The following is an 18,386-nucleotide window of genomic DNA, read 5'->3' as shown; positions in this document are numbered from 1 at the left end:
ATATATATATATGATTTCCTATGAAAACAGTCAACATTTCCTTCTCAAGGATACAGGTTTGCTGCCATCACCACATCAGGAAAATTGGAAAGTAGGAGCCCAGTATCGTGGAGCATCTCAAGCTCAAGTCCCATCCAGGCAACCCAGTACCACACACAGGGTGGTGGACAGTGCTACTCAAACTCAGATTTTTATTATTTCCGACCAGTCTCGAATTCTGAGTTCTGTTACTACTTCTAACTACTCTCCAATAGTTTAAACATAAATGTAAATGTAAAGATAGTACAAAAGGATCATTATAGTGATCAAGATTACTTTTTTGAGACAGGGTCTTAGCCTGTGGCTCGGGTTGGTCCTGAATCCCCGGACTCAAGAGGTGCTCCTGCCTCATCGCCCTGAGTATCTTGGACCACAGGCGAACCTGGTTCTCAAACCTAGATTTTATGTGCCCTCCTGTTGAGCCAGGCTACCTTTATACTTTTAATCTCACTAGTGCCAAATGCCAAATACTAAAATTGTAAAAGCCTGCTAAGTACAACTGCAGTGATTGTCACGGGCTCGCCTGTTGCAGCTCTCCATTGGAGACATTAATATGAAAAGTGAGGATGATCATAAAGCTGGTGTTGTAGATATAGTCTACATGACATAGCCGACACCTCACAGAGCAGATACCTAGACTCAGTAACTATGATCAAGTATCCAGCGCCTGATGGGAACAGCTCCTAACCCACATGGGGAAGGACTTAACCAGGCAGCAGCCCTCTGACAGCTCAGGGACTTTCTCCAGGAACAGTGTTTAAAGTGTGGTGTGCCCAAAGTGTGCCCTGGCAGCTCTGCTTGCTGAAGTCACTCTGGTTAGACAAATGCAAAAAACCCTCAAGGTTAGCCTTAATACAAGCTCTGTTGCTCTTTATTTACATGCCAAGTTCAACTGATCTCCAATTAAATTTAATTCAACACTGTGGGAAACTACTGAGTGCTGTAGGTAACACCTACATGTGAAAAGCAGGACTCCTGTCCTCATGGAGTTCACAGATCAGTAATTATTTTGGCCGTTATTGTAATCTTATAACACATTAAATCTAGATTTTGAATAAGTGATCCTGAATTCTCAGGAGAGCCTAACAGGCAGGTGGGATGAGGGAAATCATGTAGTTAGTAAGAAGGGAGCCTTCAATATATTATCGATTTTTTTCTGAAACAAGATCATTCTAACACCAGAAAGGAGAATTCAGCATACTGTCTATCAGATGAGGTATGCACAAGATGAGAGGATGAGCAGTTACCAATTAATTGGTTGTGAAATTAAAGAAGTGACATCTTATGGATATTCAAACCTTTTAAGCACAGAGATATCCTTCTAGGAATCTTTTCTACAGTGTCACCATGCCGGATGCTCCAGTAGTGATGTATTCACAGACAGCTCCCATGTACTGATGACTCAGCAAGTGTGGCCAGCACTGTCAGTCTCAGTGGCCCCCGTGCCCCATACTGAGTCCTACTGGGCTACTCCAGGGCCAGCTTGCATTGCCTGGCAAATTGCTTTAGCTGGGAACTCCAGCCCCAGCTTTAAGACTTCAATGAAGTTTCTTCTGCTAACTTCAGGGTTCGCTCTATAGTCACTGGTAGTGTCTGTGCACACCGCCCCTTCTTGGAGAGGGCAGGGGCTGTGCCTCCTTCCTGCATGAATCCTCACCTTGATCTAGCTACATGCTCAAATCACCTGTCCATTTGTTGTTTTCCTTATAGTCTGTGGGGAGGGCACTGTGTCATTTACCACATATGTTGCTAAAATTTAACATACCACAAGTGTACAATGGACAGTTTATTAAATGCATAAAACCAACTGCTTCATTTATTAAAACCCTCAAACTTGTTGGTTATTCTTGGCTTTAGACATTATGGCCTTTGTGGACCTAGCACCCAGAATTATCCTTAGTTTCATGTGCTTGTAACAATGTACAGTCAACTCATACCAGACCAAATGGCCTCTCTACCAGAACTTCTCCATTCTACGTTGTCACCATTTGTATCTTCCAGGGTCATTTGCATCATGCTGCTAGTAATAATGGCCTCGCAGCACTAATAAGGAAAATACATTAAAAATATACCACTATGGTCTGCCAGAGTGTGCACTCACTTAGTAAGTTGTTGTACACAACCTTGAGAAAGGGTTGACCTATGTGAGATACAACACCACTTGCACAGTAAGAAAATCATAGGTGTAGGAGAAGTTGCAAGTTATCTATCCAAATTCCTTGTCTTTTTTGCAATGGGATTTCAATAAGGGCAACAATTTGGCTTTCAAAGACATTTCCCTGCTAGGTGAGGCCAGCTTTGAAAGTTCCAGCGTGTAACACGCAGGTGGAAGTTGTTGGGTGGTACTTCCGGAAAAGCCCTTGGAAAGGGCCTGGCGTCTGGGACAATACATACTAATTTGCTGGCAGGTAAATCTCTGAACTGGCACCCAGCTCTAAGGATGAGAGTGCAGGTGCCTGGGTCCCTGTGGTAAATGCCTGACACTTTGGTTTATGGCGAGAGAAAACAATCCAACTGATTATGGTATTGTGATCCACGCGTTTCTGTTACAGGCACAAGTGCTGGACCCTGCTGGAGTCCCGGGATTCCCCTCCTTGAAGGATTTCTCCGGAATACTGGGAGCCTGCTGAAGATCAGGAGGCGGGAAGAGCTGCTCTGAGAACCAGGCAGGGCAGGAAGAGAAGGGCAGGAAGCTGGTGAGGGTCCCGCTGCAGGACGCTCCTTACTCCACCCCCTTCTTTCCAGGCAGCCTCCAACCCGGGACCACGGGGAGTTGGCCCCCACGCGAGTCTCACCGCCTCTCAGCCCCTTAGCAGTCCCGTGAGGTCCCTCCCCCATGCTCATTTGAAAGAAAGCCCACAGAGCACCTTGCGCCTCTTGGGCGCCTGGGGCAGCCATTGGTCGACCTGTGTCACGTGCGGGAGCAGGCGTTGCGATTGGCTGGTGGGCTGAGAGGCGTGCGGAGGGGGCGTGGCCGAACAGAGGCTGCTAGAGGAGGTTGGTGAATTCCCGCAGTAGGTCTTCTTGTGAAACCGGGAGCTGGGACCCAACTGCCCTGCTGACTGCTGATGCGGGTGGGACCCGTGGGCCGTACCGGGCCGCAAGGGAGCTCGGGGCGCCCCTCAGGCCGGGTGCCGCAGACCCACGAGTGCCGCGCCTTGGGCCGCCCGGCGCTGCCTCCCTGCGCCCCAGGTCCCACAGACAGCAAGAAAGACCCGCGGGCTCGTGGTCCCCGGCGTCCGAGGTGCGACTGGAAGAGAGGCTCGAGATCCGCTGCCTTCGGCTGTGCATTTGTTCTGGCCCCGCTGGATTGATTTCTCCTTCACCCACGTAGCGCTGGGTGCACACAGCGTGGGCCTTGGGGTGCAGGTTCGCATATCCGGCTCCCTGTGGGGCTGGGTTGCCAGAACCGCACGCCCAGGGTCGGAGCGCCCCTGGGCCCTGCTCAGGCTCAGAGAAGTTGAAGACCTGAATTTTTAGTGCATGGTTCTAATTTTCAATGCTGACTATTTATTGAAATGACACCACTGAGGAGGCTGTTGTTTTAAAGCCATTTAAATGTTAGTTTATTTGCATTTCCTTTGTAATTACTGATGGTTGAATACTTCTTCGTGTATCTCCTGGCCTATTTTATATCCGATTTAGAAACATGCCTACATAGGTTCTTTGCCTGTTTCATAATTGCATTATTTATAGTTTCTTTCCTATTGAACTATATGTGTTTCTATAGTATTTTTAATATTTACCACTTAATAGTTCATGAATGTTTTCTCCCATTTCATTGGATGCCTTTGTGTTGTGCTGAAGCTTTTCAGTTCCTCAGAGACCTACTTGGTTTTGCTTTTGTTGGGTGTGCTTTAGGTATCATATCCAAAGCTTCATCACCAAGACCAATGTCAGGGGACTTTGTCTATGTATTATCTCTTTGGAGCTTAAGGTTCCTGTCTTACACTTGAGTCTTGAATCCATTTTGAGTTGATTTTTGTAAGTGATTTAAGGTAGTTGTCTGGTTTTTCCATTTCTTGCATGTATATATCCAGTTCTCCAGACATCTTTTGTTGTAGAGCTAAAATGTCCTTCAGTGTATTTGGAAGGTGATTGTATCAGGGGTGCAGGGGACCCCTCTGTGGGTTCATCCACTGAGGAGCGTGAACTGAACATGCCCTTAGGTGGTGGCCCTGGTTGGCCTGGCGAAGTGCTCGGAGTATAGCTCCCTCCCAGGTTCCTCCTTTCACACTCTGCTTCTGGTCACCGCAGGAGGGGCAGCTTTTCCTGTGCCTTGCCCCTCTGCCATCCTGCTGCTGCTTCAGACCCAGCAGACTTTGCACTGAGTCCTCCCAAAAACTGCGAGTGGAAATGGACCTCTTCCTTTCAGTTTTGGGCCTTCTTTTTTAGGAATTAAATTGCTCTTTAATTTTCCACTTTCCTCAGTCTTCTAATGACAGTATCTGTTGCAACCTCATTTTGTGCTTTTATTTTATCCTATCCCTGAGTGATGTTTTCCATGAAATTGGATGTATAATATAATCATTCCTTTAAAATAGCATTTTCTTCTAAAGATATTGCCAACAAATTTAGAAAATATCATTGACCAGAATAAAACTAGGGACCATCTGCTTATATTTTGCCATATATTCTTCCTGTCTTTTGTCTGCACTTTAAGCTAATAACACACTCTGTATTCTGCTACATATTTTATATATATGCTGTCTAATAAGAGAAGGTAAATAAAGTATGCTTTTTACTTACATGATTGTAATTTTTATTTTTTTTATTTTTTTTAATTTTATTTATTTATTTGTGTGTGTGTGTGTGTGTGTGTGTGTGTGGCCAGCTCAGCCCACCAGGGGGGCGGGCTGGCTGGCATGTGGTGCTGGGGGATTGAACCGCGGTCCCTGGGCTTTGCTAAAGCCTGTTCTAAGTAGGTGCTCCAGACCACTGAGCCATCTCACCAGCCCTGATTGTAATTTTTAAATGGGTGTCTTATTGCTAGATTGGGACCTGAAGAATCCTAAAAATAAGATACTGTACAAGATAAACTCAGAAACCTGAACTACTGAACCTGAAGCAAAATTTCCTTCTGTGTTCTTTTCCTGCCTTCCTTCCTATCTGCTTAGGTCCTAGTGTCCTATTCCCACTCTCCCAGCCCCAACGTAGCACAGTTCTGTGACAGGAGTCACAGGTGGAAGGATCATCATGTGAGGCAAAAATTTACACCATAATTCAGTTCTCTTTTCACATTTTTTTAGCTGGCCATTCAGAATGTTTATTGTTTTGTTCACTTTAACTTCTGATTTATGTATTGAAAGAAGGAAATCTATAAGTAGCATGTAATTCCTACATGGGGAATGATTCAGATCTAACAAAATCTACGATAGCTATAAAAAGTCTTTACCAAGCTTCAGTCAGGCTTTCTCTGTCAGAAAAGTGTAGCACACAGTACACCAATCTCCACACATACCCCAGCATACACTTAGCATAGAAATCATTCATTTCAATGTCTTCCCATCTGTTCAGAATTCTAATATGTACAGAATTCCTCGGATATAATTACAATGTCAAATATGTCTCGTAACTGCTTAGGAACACCCCTGGTATTACAGATGCTGAATTTCTGTAAAACAGCATTTGTGACACAGGCTCTGTTCCTTTGTATAGCCAGATTCTGCCAAATCAGTGAATCGTGTTGGATCCTAAAATATTTTTTGAAGAATTGTTTGCTACTCTAATTATTACTTCTTTGTGTAGATGTGTTTAAATGGGGTTGGAGAGATGGAGAGGTGTCTAAGTAAATCGGGGACAATCCAAACTGAAGAAGCCTTTGACCTGTGACTGCAGATAAAGCCAGCACCTGCTACAATCCAGTGTCTGGATGAAGGGTGCCAGCTATGTTAAAACTTGTGTGTCACATCATGGTGGCCTTTCCCTAACAGTAGCATTTACTTTGTGACTACCAACAAGATGCAGAAAATAGGACATCTCTTTGTTTCTTTGACTCCACCCTAAAAGCTGCTCCTACAGACTAGGTAAATGCACCACCTCCTGGGCTGAAGGCTGAGCTGAGGCTGCAGATGTGCTAGGATTGGCCCCAGATGTGACTGCTCCTGATAGGTTATTTTTTGTGATGTTGAGATTTGTAAAGCTGCTGCCAAATTACTGGACCGAAATGGGATTGGAGACTGTTTAGAGCCAAATGCAGACTGACTAAGCTGTTGTCCAAACACAGGAAGCTGGCACATGGTGGACGTGGTGCCAAAAGTAGGTGATTCAGGCTGAGAACAGCCAGATAATTATACTTCTGGGTGCTAATTGGAAAGCAAAGGAGTGACAACAATAGCTGTGATAGAGGGGGTTGCTCCTTTGCTATCCTGAGAAAAGAGCAAAAACTGAGAAGGACTGGACTGAGGAGATCAGTGCAGGGGAGAGCTTTTCCCAGGCTTGCTGGCCTGTCCAAAAACAAAGGAGCCACAGGTGGAATGGAGGAGGAGGTGGCACCACCAAGGAGACCACGACAGGCTGAAGTGGCCTGTGTGCTTCAACCAGAGGAACTGCTGTTGTTGAGAAAACTGTAAACAGGCTTTGCTTCATCTCTATGGGCTGTAATACTGGTTTGTGTCCCTGAAGCAAAAGTGAGTGTGATAGTCAGGGGTTGCAAGGGAAGCAATTTGATGCAGGACACATCATTACAGAATTCTTTCACAACATTCACCCAGAGAGTCAAATGCAAATGAGTTCAGGAGATGCGTCCACACACCAGAGACCCAAAGCCAGTCTCCTGAGGACAGAGGCAGGTATAGCACTGCTGCCAAAAGCAGGGGTTGCACTTGTTGGCTTCTCAGCCACACATAGCACAGCTCTGTTGTCTTCTGCATTATTAGAAACACAGCGGAACCAACCTAATGTTTAAATGAGACAATAAAATGAGAATAATTATCGATGTCTTCATTATAAAAAGGAAGCAAGCTACACATTAGAGTGGACACTGCCACAATGCCATAGGCCTGAATTTGCCTCCCAGTCTTATGGTACCAGAGATAACAGTGCTTCGGGACCATTAAGTAGTCATAGTGAAAGCGCTTTCTCAAACCACAGTCCCTCTGGCCCTAGGAATTTACTTCACTATCATCCCAGGCTTGGGTGCTGTACAAGCCACACATCTCTTGACCTCAGATTTATTTCTAACCAAACAGGTGTCACAATCCCAAGTGCCTATTGCTGACTTAAAGCCTGTTCTTGATGAAAGAGTTGCTTTGCCACTTTTGCTTGGTGAACCAATTCCAGTCTGTGCAGCCCTTTTTCCTGGTGACATTTGAAAGAGATATGCATCACGCTTCCAGAATGACCCAGACTTTACCCATTCCTCACACCTGACTCCACTAGAAGCAAATATACTGCTTGCTGTTTCTATTAACTTCTGGCCCCATTTTGATAGGTTCGGCAGCAAGAGAATCTCCCCTTTTGCAAAGGAGGCCTACAGGGCTTCCCTGAACATCCAGAATGCCTCTATCTTTAGAGAGTTTTGCAGGTATTGCAAGGCTCTCCAAGCCTCCCTTTTGCCTCTTACAGTTTGTTCTGCTCCCTGCAGTGATGTCTTCAGCTGAACTCTTTAGAATTGGTTCTGAAGCCCTGCAGGAGGCAAAGAGTTCTATCTTTGCGGTAGGCTCACTAAATGTAGATGGAGTAAGTGATGAAGGTAGTACAACTGCCTCCATACATATTGTAGTTGGAGATGAAAATGTAAACACAGCCCTGCCAGTGCTGCTGGGAGAGGCGCTTTGTACCTTGTTTGCTAGTGACCGAAGAGAACTGCTGGATGATGGAGTTGTGATCTCAGGACAACAAAGATCCGTGGTAGGCACTGAAGAACTGGCGATTGGTATAGAGATTTTTGGTACCACTGATGCTTCAGTTTTCTCCTCCTCTAGAGACTTAGAAGCAACCTCTCTCATGTTACCGCCTCCAGAAGATGAACAGTCAGCTTCAGGGATACTGAAATTTGCATTTGGAAGGCCATTTTCTGGTTTTTTATTTTGTCTGGGTATTATGTTGTTTTCTTTTTCATTACTGTTCCCTTTAGCTCTTCCTTCAGCTGTCTTCCTTATTTCAATAGATGGAGTCAGAGGCACTTTAAAATAACCAGTATGTTTTGTTTCTGTGGAAACTGGCTCTGGAGTTGTGGCCTTCCCAACAGTGAGATATAGAGAGTCCCCCTTTGCTCTTATGGCCTGTGTGTCTGTGATATCTATCCCATTGCTAAAAAGAGAGTGCTGAGAAGAAAACACAGGCGACACTCTTTCCACATGTCTGAAAGGACCTGACATCTCTAGGAAGCTCAGTGATCTGCGAGCTGTTAAGCTGGTCACACTCAAGGGCTGCACCTGGAGCAGCTTGGCTTGCATCCTTCTGACAGGCACCCGATAAGGTGTATTTCATAGCTGAGACAGCCTTAGAGCAGCTGCTGGGCCACCACGTGGCTTTCTACAGTAAAAAGGAGACTCTCTGAGCTGACCTGTTTTAGGATTTGAGGAATTGGCAAGTGAGGGGGCCAGGATGCCACAGCCAGACAAGTTGCATGCTGTTTCTGAGCTGGGGTGTTTTGTTGTGACACAGAATGAGTATTTTGGGCCTGAGAAGTCCCCAGAGGTGGCCGTGAAGTGTTGTGTGAAACTTCACCATCTTTATCAGGGACTCTGGAAGAACAATTAGTGGTTGGGGTGTTATGGGCCTGAGAGGTAGACTCTCTCATTTCTGCACAACTGCCAGTTGGGAGGGCATCGGAAGCCAGACTAAGTGTTGACGCTTCTGCGTTATTAACTGCTGGCTCAGGAACTCTATGCCCCCCATTGCTATTAGAGTTGTCCTCATCTACATATATGACAGAGTCATCTCTATTTTCTACCCCGTGTGGTACCTCACTTGTGTCTGTTGAGCAGCTACACGCGTCGTCATTATTATTGAAGTATTTCTGTAGCCACTGTGGCACAAAATGATTCATAGACTGTGAAAGGCTGGTAAGAATGCCCTGGCACTGTGGTGGCCCCTGCTGGTAAGGCTTAATAGGTGCCTGATGGCAAAGTCTCTGGCGGATCTTTCCTCCACTCCCTACACCTAGGCCACCAGTGTCTCTAACTCTGGCTCCTCCTCCTCTTCCTCTTACATTTACTCCTGGGACTCCGCCTCCAGCTTCTCCTCCTTTGATTCCTCCTCCGACTCCAACTCCTTTTCTTCCACCTACTCCTCCTAGGACTCCTCCTCCAGCTCCGACTCCGACTTCTCCTCCAACTCCTTCTCCAGGTATTTGTCCTCCAGCTCTTTGGAGTCCTCCTTTAATTCCTGTTTTACCTTGCAATCCTCCTCTCACTCGTCTTCCGACTCCTCCTCCGACTCCTCTGCTGACTCCTCCAGCTCCTCTGACTCCTCCAGTTCCCAAGGCCATGCTGGAGTCTTGGTGGCTTCCCGCTCCCCGCCCTGGGAGAACTGAGAGGGGCAGGTGGTGGCCTTAGGCTACAAGTTACTCACACTGGGGTGAAACTCAACACACCAAGGAGTCCAACAGGGAACAGAAACAGTGCGAATGCCTTGTTAGCCAAGTGGAAAAGAAGCGAAGAGCCACAGCTGGAGAGACCAAAGATAGGGCTCCAGAAGGGCCGCTTCCCGCGGTCTCACAGCTGCTTTCCCCGTCGCTATGGCGATGTCCAGCACACAAGCCTCGCGCTGAAGGCTCGCGCTGCCCGGCCTAACTGACCAAAGCCTCGTGGACTGTCTTCCTGGTGCAGTTTACTTTTTCCCCATTACTGTTACAGTGAGAGCATTGTGAGCATGAGAAAATGTAGAAGCATATGCCACACTCCTCAATATTACAACAAAGGAAGAGCTAAATAAATAAATAAATTGGCTAGAGTAATAGATATTTGACTTTTTAATTTTCTATTCCAAAACACAGACCAGAATTCCTTAGTAACATGCTTACAAGCTACTATTAGTGTGCAAACATATTTGACTACTAACTTAGCTCGGTCTTGACATGGTCAATATTTTTTAGTTCATTCTGAATGAGTTTAATACATGTATGCTGTCTCAGTTATTTTTCTCTTTGCTAGGACAAAATACCCACATCCAAAATTAAGGAAGGACAGGTTCAATACTGTGGTTTGATCCCCCGATCCTCATGCCTTACCAGACCTGCCCTGAAGGCATCCAGAGCCAGCCAAAAAAAAAAATCCATCAAAATTAAGGAAGGAAAGGTTGACTTAAGTCATAGTTTGGGGGTTTCAGTCATACTCAGTGGTAAAAAAAACACATGAAGGAAATAAAAAGTAGAAAGACCTACATTATTAGCATGTTGGTCAAATGTCTTTGAAGTCTTTCTGTGCATGTTTATATTTACATTCTACATACAAGTTGTATTCTTGACTTTAAATTATAGGAGTTTTTACCATTTTAATTTGGTTTTTAACATTTTAATGTATGGCCAAAATAAGGTACACCCACTGCAAGTGCCAGCACACAGCCTTCCCAGCTCCTCCCACCAAGGTCTCCCAGACGCCAGCGTCCTCACCTGGGTCACATCATTATGGCTGTCATTATAAACACTTGTCATATTCTGCTCCAGCACTCTCTGACCGTGGCTGACCTGAACACATTTACCTTTTCCATGTCCTGGGAACTCTGTGCTTGGCCCACCAGCTCTCATGTCCCCTAGCAGGGTTGGTCTTCTCAGCTCTGGTGCTGACTGCCCCACCTCTCCCTCCAGTCTGTGTGGCTGTTTTGTAAAGACATGGCTTGTCACTAGACTACCCTGCCTCACGTTGTCAGGAAAGGCTGTGCATAACCAACTGTCTTTTCACTTCAGTATTTTCTTTGCTTTCATCACAGGCTCTTTGAATGAAGAGATAAAAAGCAAGAACCACAGAGCAAAGTTTTATCTCCTGTGATTAGTTGTCATCCTTGATACACATGGGAAAAGGATTCCTTCATATTTTCCATATCTCATTCAGGGAGTTGGGATGATTTGTGACCATCAAGGAATTAGCCTGTTTTCTTCTAAATTATCAAATGTATGGAGTTAGATGTCTTCCTAGTGCTCCTTTATTATCTTTTTGATGTCTACAGGTTGAGTAATGATGACTTCTCATTTATTCCTGTTTAGGAAATTTAGAACTTCACTCCTTTTCATTTCTTAGTGGTTGTTTCCTTGCTTAGTTATTTAATATATTCTCTGTTTCCTTGTTTTAGATTTATTTTGTTTTTCTTTATCTAGTTTCCTAAGGTGAAAGGTTTGTTATTTATTTCAGTTCTTTATTGTTTTCTAAAATATGAGTTTAATACTACAAATGTCTAAGCACATCTGTAGCTGTATCTTCTTGGCAAATTTAGGAGTCAGATTATTAAATTAAATTATTCATTTATGTATGGTACTGAGGCGTAAGCCCAAGCATTTCGCAGTGGCCTATATCTTCACCCCATTTTTTTTTTTTTTTTTTTTTTTTTTTTTTTTTTTTTTTTTTGGTGGAACCAGGAATTGAACTCAGGCCCTTGAGCTTGCCAGGGAAGCGTTATTCCACTGAGCCATTTCCCTGGCCCCTATATTTTAATTTTTGAGATACTTTGTTGGTTGGTTGCCCAGGTTAGGCAACCTCCTGCCTTAGCTTCCAAGAGAGCTGGGATTATGGGCTGGCACCACCTCAGCTGGCAAAAAATTACCTTTACATATGGAAAAAAAAGTACTGACCATAAAATTTATCATCTTGCACTTTAATGGCATCAAGTAGATTCACATTTGTGTTAGTCAGCTTTCCCTTGCAGCAAGAAGTAGCTGAGGTACATTAATTTAGGTGTGAGAAAAGTGTGCTTTGGGCTTCATGTTCAGAGGTTCCAGCGCATGCTCAGTGAGCTCTCTGGCACAGCATCTATCAATGCAAGAGGATCCCAGGGTAGAGGAAGCCACTTACCTCATGGCAGTCAGGACGCAAAGAGAGAAGAAGAGACCAGCTTTCCACAGTCCCCTTCTACAGCACACCCCAGGGCCAGAGCCTCCTCCTAGACTGCACTGTAAAGATTTTACACCTCCGGGAGTGTCAAACTGAGAACAAAGCCTTGAACACACAAACTTTGGGGGAACATTCTTCATCCAAACACTGGCAGTATTTTTCTGCAAAATAAGTGGTATTTCCAATTTATTTACTTCAAAGTGTTTTAAAATTTCTGTTGAGGGGCCAGGGAGATGGCTCTGTGAAGTAAGCACTTCCCTGGCAAGTGCAAGAGTCTGAGTTCAATCCCCAGTTCCACGAAAAAAATAAAAAAATAAAAATTTCTGTGGAGATTTCTTGACCCCTGTGTTTCAAAGTATGCTAATTTCCAAAACAGTTGTTAAGGTGTATATCATGTGCCAATATTGCGGTCCTTCTTTGTGCCTGTCCCATGTACACTTCTACTGTTGGATGCAACTTTCTGTGTAAGTATCAGTGAGCTGAACTTGATTGTTAGAACTGCTCAGGTCCTATGGATCCCAATGGGATCGTCTGCCTGCTTCATCCATCAATTCCCAAAGAGCATGTTGAAGCCTGCAACTCTAAATAGTGAATTTATCTGCTTCTTTCTGTTTTTGCCTTATGTCTATGAAGTCTGTATTTTGAGCTCTTACCCTTAGGTAAATAATCAGTTTTCAATTGATTTGCATATGTTGTACTAGATTGTTTTAGGCCTGTGTTTTCTGGCACATTTTTTTCAAAAGACCACACTTCTTCTGCTTTATTACCTTTGCATCTTCGTGAAAAACCACTTCTGAGACCCTGACTCAATAAAAACATTAAAAAATATCCTTTTTCAGCAGACATGGGTGTGTTTCTGGACATTCTTTTTGCTCCATTGTTCCATTTGATTTTTGCAAAAGTTGAGAATGATTTTTTTTGGGTGGGTGGGGGGGATGGCTCAGGCTGCCATAAGGATAGGTCTTGTAAGGCAGGTGGAGCTGGGGATCAAACCACTATCCTGTGCCTGACTGCATTTACATGAGCAGGCCCTTAAACAACTGAGCTAACCTGTAGGCCCCCTCCATTTAATTTGCAAGCTGCTACTTTCTGCCCTTTATTACTGTAGCTTGAAATCAGATAGTATCAGTCTGACAGCATTTTTTTTTTTTTGGAGTGATTTAGGCTACTGTAGGCACTATGCATTTCCATATAAATATTAGAATGGAGTCAGGTGTGAGGGCACAGGCCTGTAATCTCAGCACTCAGGAGGCTGAGGGAGGGTTACTGTGAGTTCAAGGTGAGCCTGAACTACATAGCAAGAACCAGCCTTAAGAAAAAGAGAGAACTGTCACATCAGTTTCTTTCAGAGCCTGGTGGACTTTTGCTTAGTTTGTGACATATCTGTAGGTGATGATGCAGAGGGCTGATGTGTTAACGTCTACTCCTCTGCATTATGAACACAGTAAATCTTGCCATTTATATAGAGCCTCTTCAAGTTTTTGTTTTTAATTTCATGTATATAATTCTTTCATGCTGCTTGTCAGTTTTATAGCTTTTTAATTGTAGTAAATGTGGTTTTTTGTTTTGATATCATTTTCCACACTTATGAAACAGGATGGATTCCCACGTAAAAAAAGCATCTTTTCTTATACAACATAAAGAAATGCCATTGAAATTTGTAAAAACACAACTTTTTTGAGATACAGTCTCACCGTATTGCTCAGGAATGTCCTGAAATTGAGGGCTAGAACTGATCCTCCTGCCTCAGTGTCCCAAGTACCTGGGTCTACACATAGGAAACACCATGTGCAGCTAAAATGCATTTACTTTTATATATCCATCTTGTATTCTGAGAACTTGCTGAACTAGTTTATTAGTTCCAGTGGTTTGTTAGTAGATACCTTAGTGAAATCCACAAGCTTACATCATTTCCAAAAATAAAAGTTTTATTTCATCTGTTCCAATATAGAAGACTTTCCCTTTTTTTCCTTGCAACATTGTCCTCGTTGTACCTGCTATTATAACATAGCACAGAAGTGAGAGAATATTTCATTTTTTGATCTTCAATTTATGAAGAAAACACTCAGTTTTTTCATTGTTGTACATCATATTGATTGTGAATTTCTTATAGATATCTTTATCAGGTTAAGGACGTTCCTTTCTAATCCTAGTTTATTGAGTATATTTGTCCTGGCAAGATGGTAAATTGTGTCAAACACTTTTTCTGTGTCTGTTAAGACACAAATGTGCACTTTGGCTTTTATTCTGTTGATAATGATGTATCGCATTAATAGGTTTCCAGATGTCCTGCCACCTTTACATTCCTAAGTAGTCTCAGTTGCTCATGGTATATATTGTTTTTGAATGTTGTGGGAGTTAGTTTTCTGATTTTCTTGAGGATTGTTTTCATCTGTGTTCATAAGGGATGTCTTTCTCTTCTTTTGGCATCAGGATGATACTGTATTTCTAGAATGAATTATAACATCCTCCTCTTCCATGTTTTTTAAAAAGATCGATAATAATGGATGATATTGCTTCTTCAGATGTTTGATTAAACTCAACCATGAAGGCACCATGGCTTCACTTTTCTTTGTGAGAAGTTTTGACACTGTAATTTACTGTCTGTATTTGTTTTGGGACCAAAACATTCTATTTCTTCTTGAAGCATTTTTGATCGTTTGTGTCTGTCTTGAAATTTATTTCATTTTGTTGCCTCTTTGTTGGCATGCTTTACCCATAGTACTCTCTTATCCTTTTTACTATTGTACTCTGCCAAAAATAAAAGCCTGCACCCAACCCAGGAAGGCTCCTCCTTCCCACCCTTCCTGCTCCAGTCTCTTCTCCACAACAGCGGACTCAGAATTCAGTGAGGAGGGTCCTCTGGCTGACAGGGTGCAGGATGCAGCCAGGGTGAAATCTGGCTAAGGCCTACTACCTGAAGGCGGAGCACCCCAGCATCTGCCCACCAATCCTATGATTTCAGTGCCTCTTCCTCCTCCTCAGGGACCTAGTACTGGGACTTGCTGCGTTCTGAACTGTGAGGAATGAGTGTGGGTGGTTTCAACTTGCCAGTGTAGGGCCAGAATACACAGTGAGCTAGGAGCCAAGATTAAAGCCTGGAGTAATGATTTAAATGCATCCAAGAATCAAACTGGAATTAGGAGCCCAAGTGTGTCTTCATGTCACTGCTGCACTCCCCTGTTCTCCTAGCTATAGCTCCCCACACCAGACATTTGGTTTCTTGTGTGGTTTCTATACTTCTTACTCCTTACTCTGCTTGTGGTGACCTCTGGACCTAAATCCAGAGATCCTTAAACATGCAAATAGGATGGAGAGTGATGGTAACCATGACCCCTTGTCAGAGACCTAAACTCAACTGGTAGCTCATGTTACATCAGGAAGCCTCTTTGACCTGAGTCTTCGGCATCAGTAGACTTTGGGCTCCCTGCTTACCTGTCCTTGCAGAAGACCAGAAAGAACCCCCAGGTGATACTTGGGCTATTCCAGGAGTTTTCAAGGGATTTTCACAATTACTGGTCCATTACCTGAATTAACCAGTAATTTCAGTTACCGGAATTGGTAGTACACACTGGAACCTATTTGTGGAGCTTGTCCTTTAGGATGCTGATTATTGAAAAGCTCCATGGATACTGGCATAAGCCAAGGGCCAGGTGACACAAAATTGCCTGGAGCCCCTTTTTGCTCATTAGGACCACTTTCAGACCCAGGTCATGGAGAACAAAGTCCACAACACCCATACTGAATAACCAGCACACCTGTCCTAATGTCAGAATAGTAGCAAGGATATTTCAAACTCTGAGCTACTAAACATCTGCTCTTACTGTGCAAACCTGCCACTGCAAAACCTGCTATAAAAAATCAATCAACACCATTGATCATGTGCTCCCTGTGCATGAAGCCCCAGACAGGAAGATGTGCAGTGCTCCTGACCACAGTGAAATGAAGGGCTGAGGGTCCCCTATGATAGTGGACAAGATTGAGAACCTTTTAGGATCTGTTTTGATGAAAAGGATGACATTTCAGAACACTTCAGGGAAGCCCCATCCCTGTGTTGGTTGAAGTTCCCACACTGCCCTATGATGAAGGACCACTGCAACTTGGACTGTAGGCGAAATCTCTGAGTGAGAAGGTGTTTCAGGGCTCTGGGCTCTGGCAGTCGAGGAACCTCTAGCCTTGCTCACAAAAGGATGTTTCACTGCACACTTGTACCATCCCACTGAGCAGGTATGTGTCTAAGATAACTTCTGTCTACTGCCCTCTGAAAATCCAGGGATCTCCAGTCAAACCCCTCAGATCAGTATGACACCCAGGCTCCACATGCCTGAAGAAAGGACACAGCATTCAGGATTTTCCCTTGAAAATAGCCTAGTTTCCACTATGACATGATCTCACTTCAGCCCTGTTGAAGTGATATCACTCCTTTCTAAAAAGGATCAATTTGTCTCTTCCCATTCTTTCCCTAAGCCATTATATTTTCCTTCAGTTGTCTTGAAATACATCCTCCTGATGATCATGAAAAGTCCCCTCCCAAAAGCTCCTAGCCTGACAGGGACTTCTCCCTCCCTCACAACCGAGACGTCTTTGTGAAAACACATGCAATTTATATCAGCTCAACCACCTGTACCCAGGTAAGTGACAAAATCAAATTTCACATTTATTTATTTATTATTTTTGAGACAGGTTCTCACTAAGCAGTTCGGGCTGGCCTTGTATTCACTTTTGAACTCCCTAGGCTGATCTTGAACTCGTAGTGGTCCTCTTCTCTCAACCTCCCAAGTGCCGGGATTATAGGGATGTGCCAACCCAGCTTCTAAAGAGCTGTCAGGCAGTTATGTAACATGTTCCTGACCCTCCAGGCTTACCCGCTTCCATGACCAAGGCATGCAAAGCCAGAGCACTGTGAAAAGAGTGAAGGGTGGGGCCCAGAGAGTGATCTGTCTGTGACCCAGCCTCACTCAGGGTCCAACTACAGGTGATAAGGTTTGAAAGTAAATAAGGCTCAAGCATTGAGGGCTGGGCAGAGTGGGTATGAGAAAAACATTCCATGAAGAACTCTGGTAGGTAGAGGAGACCTTCAATATCCCTTCAACTAATGCAGTGAAAATACCATTGGTGTGTGATTCTGTGCAACTTGTAATTTCTCAGATTCCAAGCACAGTGGCTTTGATGTCTCCTTACTTTAATTTCTCATCAGTAAAACTTGTTTTATTTCCCGCTACTCATCCTGCATCCCCCTGCTCAATGTAGCTATGGGGTACCTTCGGAAATCAGGGAATACATTGCTTGCCATGTGCGCTTCATTACTTGGGGAGCAGTTCTTGTGTCTTTTTCAAGTATCCGTTGCCAGGACCTGTGCCTTCTCCAGCACAGTGGCCTTACTTAGGATCTCCCTTGCTAAAGCCCCTATTCATTATGCAGTGACACAGCTTAGTCTGCAGGACCCCTCCTTCTGGGAGTCAGAGTGTTGTGCTCATCATGGCTTACTCTGCTTGTCTCTTCACATAATAAGCATGGCTTTCATACATGCCAATAGGCTTTTTTATGGACCAGTAATGTAAGAATTGCATTTTGAAAGTTGTCTTTACCAGTAGTCTTAGATCCTAGATGCAGGTATAATTGAATGAGCTCAAATATCACTTGTGACTTCTGGCCATACCATATTAGTCACCTTTTCATCACTGGAAAATATGAAGAGAAAATCTTCATTTTGGCTCACAATTTGAAAAGTTTCCTTCTGTGTTTGGCTGGCTCAAGGGAGAAGCCTCACAGCCGAGGCACAGAGGGAAGAGCTGCTCCATTGATGGCACCCACGTCTCTGGAACAAGTGCCTGAAGGAAGGGGCCAGGGTCCTGTGCAGTCCCAAGTCACAGCCTCATAACCTACCCAGTCACACTCAAGAATGTGCTTCCTAATCTCTTGGGAGTCACTCAAGCCAATGCAAAGGACAATCAAGATTAAGCCACCAGGCTGGTCATGAATGGAAAGGTCTTTGGACTCTGCTCTCTCTGCGACCTTTCCTGTAGAGAAACCCAGGACCAACATTGCTGAGCAAAAAGTCTTTCAGTTGGAAGGTCAAAACTAAGAAAAATATATGTAAATGTGTGAATAATATGTGTGTGTGTGTGTGTGTGTGTGTGTGTGTAGTATACATGTTCCTATATCTATATATTTGTAATAAAAAAGTATTTGGTGAACTTCATGCATCATTAATGCCAATGCAGATATGACTCACTGTCTTTAACTGGAGGTTGAACCCAGGGCCTTCACGCTGACCTGCATCCCTGTCCTCAAATTTTTTATTTTTTTATTTTGAGAAGGCATTTTGTTACTTGCTAAGATGCACAAGTTGGGCTC

The 18,386-nt window shown here is 44.0% G+C and overlaps 1 pseudogene; it reads right to left on the bottom strand.

The window, feature by feature from the left end:
- Window positions 1-7,415: 7,415 nt before the first annotated feature.
- LOC111813350 lies at window positions 7,416-9,475 on the bottom strand (annotated as a pseudogene).
- Window positions 9,476-18,386: the final 8,911 nt, after the last annotated feature.

Source organism: Octodon degus, unplaced genomic scaffold, assembly GCF_000260255.1.
Source record: "Octodon degus isolate 3935 unplaced genomic scaffold, OctDeg1.0 scaffold00184, whole genome shotgun sequence".
NCBI classification, from domain to species: Eukaryota; Metazoa; Chordata; class Mammalia; order Rodentia; family Octodontidae; genus Octodon; species Octodon degus.
Note: the sequence above shows the minus strand (reverse complement) of the source record. Positions and strands in the feature narration are given on the sequence as shown.